Consider the following 7,102-nt stretch of genomic DNA (forward strand, 5'->3'; position numbering starts at 1 on the left):
TAATTGTAAAGCCTCATCAGACGGCCATTTTGCTTTCTTGCTTTTCTTTTTCTTTGGAATGTTTTTTGTTGCTGCCTCCTGTACAGTATTGCAAACTTTTGTCCATAGTTTTTCAGGCACTCTATCTACCAGATCTAATCCCTTAAATCTATTCATCACTTCCGCTTGATATTCATAAGGGATGTTGTTGAGGTCATACCTATGTGGTTGGATGGTCTATGCCTCACAAGGCAGTGATCCAGAGTGGGTTTGAAGTAAATATTCCTTTGTAAAAGCTAATCTGAATATCACAGAACTGGGGCATAGGGGACCCATCAAATGGGGGAACATTTTCAGTGAAGGCTGGAGCTATTGGCTGAGAGCCTAGACATCCCTAGTCCCCCTTGAAAGTACTGGAGAACCTTGGGGGAGAGGGGAAATCTAGCATACCTTGCCTTTCAGGCAATGCAGGGACCCCAGTGACAGTATTATACTGTCATACTTAAAACAAGGTCACAGTTGCCTTTTGCGGAACCACTGTTTGGTAGGAGGGGGTAAATTAAATGAATGGCCAGGGAAATTGGTTTATTCTGAATCTCTTATCATTATACTACAAATATTTTATATGCGATAAGTAGATGTAATTCTAGCCCAATAATTCTCTTGGAGATAGAAGACTGAAGGAAAAGATGACCCAGACACAAGTTCTGGATCCTCCCTGACTCTCCCCTCCCTGAGAGCTGCTGATGTGGTCAGAATGGACCCCCCTCCCCTTTACTTTCATAAAGTGAAATAATGGATAGTGCATTCTCTCTTAGAGACACTGGGCCAGATTCCAGATCAGATATCTATCCTTATTACAAGCAGGTCAGCTACATCGTGTATTAAATAGCTACCAACAAAGATTAAAAGTCAAAATAAACCAGTTCAGAAAACCAACTAAGACATCACCAGCATCAGAAATCACATGCAACATTCCGTGCCCATAGTTCACCACTTCTCCAGTGAAAGGAGGGAGGTATATTTTCCACTGGGCAACTACATAGCAGAGTGAATGGAGCCCTGAACCTGGCATCAGGAAGGTCTGGTGATCTGTGTCTTTGGAGAGAGTGTGCTTTTCAGGAATATCACAGATCCATTGAAGTACTTAAGCTTTAAGGTACTGAATTCATAGAATTTTGTCATTATGTATGTGAAAGAAAAGCTTTAGTAGTTTGTCAAAGCCATTTTATACATGTACATATAAATATATACACAGTATACACATATACACATATGCATATACATATATACATATACATATGTGTGTATACATATACACACACACATACACACAGGGGTGGTGCAGTGAACAGAATGTAGACCTTGGAGTTAGGAAGACCTGACTTCAAATGTGACCTCAGATACTTACTAGCTGTGTGATCCTGGGCAAGTCACTTGACTCTTGTTTGCCTCAGTTTTCTCGTCTGTAAAATGAACTGATGGAGGAAATGGCAAACCGCTCCAGTAGAAAACCCCAAATGGGATCATGGAGAGTCAGACATGACTGAAATGAGTCAACAATAACAAACAATACAAAACCAAAAACAAACAAACAAAAAAAACAACCAAACAATAATAGCTCCTACCTCCCAGAGTTATTGTGAGAGTTAAATGAGATAGCTGATTAATAAATGCTTATTCATTGACTTATTGTTTACCTGAATGTCATGAAACTGCTCAGAGTTTTATTTTTGTTGCTTTTAAACTATGATGGGAATGTTCCTCTTGAGTCAACATTATACAATGGAGAAAACACTAACCCTGAAATCAGAAGACCTAGACTCTAATCTCATTTCTGATACTATCTGTGTGATCCTGAGTAAGTCATTTAAACTTTCTAGGCCTCAATTTTCCCATCTGCAAAATGAAGTTGGAGGCCTCAGTCTCCTCATCTGTAAAGCGAAGGTCTTGGTTTCAATGACGTCTGAGATCCCTTGGTCCTCAATTCTCTGCTCCAAAACAGGGAAGGCAACATGAATGTTATGAATAGGAATATGTTCATTGAAAAGAGCTCAACCTAGAGGTTTTTCTGGTAGTAATGGGGGTGAAAGGAGGTGTAAAAGTACAAGGAGCTTGTGATTCATTTTGAATATGTTGCATGTAAATGATTTTACATTTTAAACCCTAGACCAAGGGAAGGGGGGGATGGAACAGTTGCTCCTGTATTAAGGAACACTTTCTGAACTGTCTAGCTACATCATCGGTCCCATATACATGGAAAGTATCAATAAGTGACCAATAAACAATCCCCTAAAACCTTAATTTCCACATATGAGGGCAGGGCTACCCCTTGGGGCACTCCGATTTTACATATAGCGAATACACACTCCACATTTCCAACATACCTAGAATTTCCTTACTGGGTATGTGTTGCTTCTACCAGTAAAATGAAAAGAGTTCCTGGAGAAAAGAGACTATCGAACTTTTATCTTTGTATCACTAGTCTCTAGCACAGTGCTTCTACATCCTCCATAGGAAGCCTCTCCCCACTCTCCTTCATTCTAGTGCCTTTCTTCTATTAATTGTTTCCTATTTTTCCATTGTATAGCTTGTCTACACATATTTGTTTACTTGTGAGTTCCTCGTGGGCAGGGACGGTGCTTTGCCTCTTTTTGTATCCCCAGAACTTAATACAGAGCCTGGAATATAGTAGGCACTTAATAAAAGTTTATTGACTGCCTGACTGACAGTGCCTGGATTGGATTCTTAATAATGCTTTTGTCAAATTGAATTGAATACTTTAACTTTGTTTCTGCACAACAGAAGAGATCTGGAGCAAGCAGAGCAAAGAGCCAGAAGCCTAGAAACTGCATTAAGAGCTGGGAGGTTTGGGATTCCTGTTCCACCCACCTCCCTTTCCTTTGGGAGAAGAGGGAGAGGGTGCTAGGAAGAGGATCTGGAGCCCAGCTGCCAGCTTTGCCCCTCCCCCTCCACGGTTTCCAGAGCCTTCTCAAGGCTTATTTGTGCCTCTAGGTAATTTGCCTGCAGGAGTAAACTGGGACTCAGAATGGGAGACCGGAGGCAGAACGCTGAGGCATAGAAACAGTGTGGATCGGTCCCTGGTTCTGTGAGTCATACAGAGCATGTCGGTTTCAAAGGGAGGTGTAACCTACCAGAAAGGAAGATTGCTTGACTCCCTAGAAACCCCCAAGATTTTTCCCGGTTTAGGGAAGCCTCAGCCCCAGGGGGCACAATAATTCTGGAGAGACTGAGAAGGCTAAGGTGGTGCTTGGGGGAGGGAGGTGTTGCCGGAGAGGAAAATTCTTTTGACTGTGCAGGGTCTCTGGACCTGATAAGGCACACAATTCCTTAATGTGTTAATTATTGTCTAGAATAAACTGGTTCTGGGTCCCATGTCTTGCTGCTGGTCTTCTTTCTGTTCCTCCCTAATGAAGTTCCTTCCTCCATCTCACTGACTTTGCACTGGCCCTGCCCTACTCCTGGAATATATTTCCTATTTACCTCTGACTCAGTTTCCCTTTAAGATGCAACTCAAGCATAATCTTGATTTCACCCTCTCCCTCCCCATTTGCTAGTGCTCTTCTTTCCTAACTACCTGATATTTAACTACTTTGGCATATGTTTTGCCGTTGTTCAGTTGTTTTTAGTTGTGTCTGATTCTTCATCACCCCATTTGGGGTTTTCTTTTTTTTAAGGCAATTGGGGTTAAGTGACTTGCCCAGGGTTACACAGCTAGTAGGCGTCAAGTGTTTGGTCTGAGGCCTGATTTGAACTCAGGTCCTTCTGACTTCAGGGCCAGTGCTCTATCCACTGCCACCTAGCTGCCCCCATTTGGGGTTTTCTTGACGAAGATACTGCAGTGGTTTGCCGTTTCCTTCTCCAAGCTCATTTTACAGTTGAGGAAACTGAGGCAAACTGGGTTAAGTGACTTACTCAGGATCACACAACTAGTAGGTATATGAGGTCAGGTTTGAAGTCAGGTCTTCTTGACTCCAGGCTCAGCACTCTATCCACTGTACCACCTAGCTGTCCTTTGAAATATATATTCTCTCCCTCTATAAATTGTATATTTACATTGCATATATTTTATGTGTGTTTATATATGTTTTATATGTATCATCTCCTCCTTTGGTATATAAGCTCCTTAAAGAACGACGTTTCATTCCTTATGCTTTTGCCCCCAATGTCTAGCACAGTACCTGACACATAGCAGGTGTTTAATAAATACTCATTGGTTAATGGATTGGTTGAAAGGAACCCAACATACAGAATAAGAGCTGGAAATGAGTATGTTATATGTTCCCAAAAGAGTATGATGATATTATTGATAAGTCTCTCATATTAATCACGGGCTCCATGTATATAATGTTGGATTAAATGTCAGCTGTTTTTAAGAAGAGGCTCTAAAGATAGGCCAGGCAGGGTCCCTCCCCTTCCCCCTAAAAAGAAATATGAAGAGAAAAGGCAAGTAGAGAGGACAGGGGCCCAGGCCATTTGGGAATGGGAAGTCATGTCCCACACTCTACCTGACCCTCCCTCTATTAAGATGCTTATTGTTTCCCTTTGTTCTGGGGAAACATTACTAAATAGCTATTCCTTTGGCTCCTTTAAGGAGGTGATCACCTAAAATTTGAATCCATAATCTGCTCTATACAAGGTAAGTTTAGATAGCTACCCATGAGCCTAAAGGCCTGGCCTTCCTCCCTACTCAAATACACAATAAGAGAACCATTGCATATGCTGCTGCCCTCATGTGGCCAAAGGTGGAATTGCATCTACTCATTAATGAAAAGAGCCCACATGAATTGACAACCTTATAGGGCAGGCTCTTGGCTTCCAGGCTGCAAGGTTGTAAGGAGGATTGTCATCACCTGAGTCATGAACAAGTAGGGTGTGGGGCAGCAGCAGGAAGTAGCACATACAGAAAGCTGTTCAACCACTGGTGGGCAGCCTTCACCCACCCCCAACACCCTTTAATTCCCAATAGCAGTGGGGCCTGGGGAACAACCAGATGGTGGTTGTTCCATATGGAAACAGTGGTTAATAGAAGTCCAAAATGTGAGGCACAGGGAGGACTGTCGTATCATGGAGCAAGTAGGCCCTTCCCCCCCCACCTCCCATCCCCTAATGTGAGTACTATATTCAGGGGATGTGTTAGTAACCCCCCCAAAAAAGTATGTGCAACACATTTTTAAGGTAAATCTCCATTATTAACACTTTATTATTTTCTTAACTCTAGACAACCAACAAAACCAATAAATCTAGCCCTGATTTGTAGAGTTTGTTGATTTTGAAGGCTCACACTGAAAATTTAACAATTTTCTCTCAGAAGCTGGTTAGAGCTGACTCTAGCACAATACTGTATACGTATCTTGGATGTGGGACCCTTAGAGATATTTAATGCAAAGATTTTTTCCCCAGTTGACCACTTCTCTTCTTATCTCAAATTGCACTGATTTTATTCATGTAAAATTTTTTAATTTCGTTATTGAGAGATCTTGTTTGGTTAAGAGGTCCATAGCTTTTCAATGCTGTGTGAGAGGTTAATGACTTTCCAACACTAGCCAGTGGCTTTTCAAGGTCATATCAGTAGTTTTATGGTTGCCTTAACATTTTTACAGCTCCTAATAAGTGATTTAGGGATTCAAAGCTTAGACCACTCATGATTTTTAACATCAAGAAACCATGTTTCATACCTTTGTGACCTTAAATAAGCCACTTAACCTCTTTGGGCCTCGGTTTTCTCCTCTGTAAAATGAAGGGGTTGGATAGATGACTTTTGAAGCCCTTTTAACTTCCAATCTATGATACTGTGAAATAAGGTAAGGGAAAGTTGGATTGGAGCTTTTCTCATAGAGCTGGCCACAAGTGCTTTGACCCCTTGGGGCCAAGTACACATGTCAAAATCCTTTGGAAGTGCTACAATATAACCCTCCACTATAATTATAATGTAATAATTATCAAAACCATTAAGGTTTTAGTTGTTTGGTTAAAAAAAAAAGTGGGGCGTTAAATGGGGCAGCACTGGCCCTGGATTCAGGAAGATTTGAGTTCAAATCTGACCTCAGACACATGATACTTGCTAGCTGTGTGACCCTGGGCAAGTCACTTAACCTCGATTGCCTTGCAAAAAAAGAGAGAGAGAGAGAGAGAGACAGACAGACAGACAGAGAGAGAGAAAGAAGAGAGAGAGAGAGAGAGAGAGAGAGAGAGAGAGAGAGAGAGAGAGAGAGAGAGAGAGAGAGAGAGAAAGAAAAGTGGATCAGTGGAGCAATAACTAGGTAAGGAAGAATAAGGAACATTGAACTCATTAAGTCAGTGTTTTATAAACAAAGGAACTCAGTTACTTGGGGAAGAGCTCTTTATCTGACAAAAACTGCTAGAAAACTTGAAAGGCACTTTGGCAGAAATTAGGTCTAGACCAACATCTTAAACTATATAATATGATAAGCTCAAAAGGGGTATGAGACATGAATATGGGAACATGACATAAAAAATTAGAAGAGAATCAGATCAGGTATCTTTCACAGCTGGAGCTGGGAGCCAGTATGTAGGTGGAATCCTAACCAAACAAGAGAAAAAGACAATCACAAAACATATTAAATAAATAATTTTCATTTTGTCAAATAAAAAAATTTCTACATGAACAATATTGATGCATTTAGGATAAGAAGAAAAAGGATCAATTGTGAAAAAATCTTTGCATCAAATATGTCTGATAATGATCTGATATCCAATTATATAAATTCAAGAGTCATTCCTCAATGGTTAAGTGGTCAAAAACTATAAATAAACAGTTAGTTCATCACAGCATAGGATTGTAGATTTAGAACTAGAAGGATTTCAGAGGCCATCTAGACCAACTCCCTCATTTTACAGATTTGGAAACTGAGACATAGTGCAGTTAAGTGAATTGCCCAAAGTTACACAAGTAGGAAGCATCAGAGGTGGGATCTGAATCCAGGGCATCTAACTCCACAGCTAGGGCTAAGGTAAATGTATCATGTTCTCAAAAGAAGAATTAGAAAGTATTTAGCAATTGTGTGAAAGATTGTTCAAGATCACTACAAATAAGAGAAATACAAATCAAAATAATTCTGAGGATTCATCTCACACCAAC

Source organism: Phascolarctos cinereus, unplaced genomic scaffold (assembly GCF_003287225.1).
Source record: "Phascolarctos cinereus isolate Bilbo 61053 unplaced genomic scaffold, phaCin_HiC Scaffold_2;HRSCAF=192, whole genome shotgun sequence".
Classification (NCBI taxonomy): Eukaryota; Metazoa; Chordata; class Mammalia; order Diprotodontia; family Phascolarctidae; genus Phascolarctos; species Phascolarctos cinereus.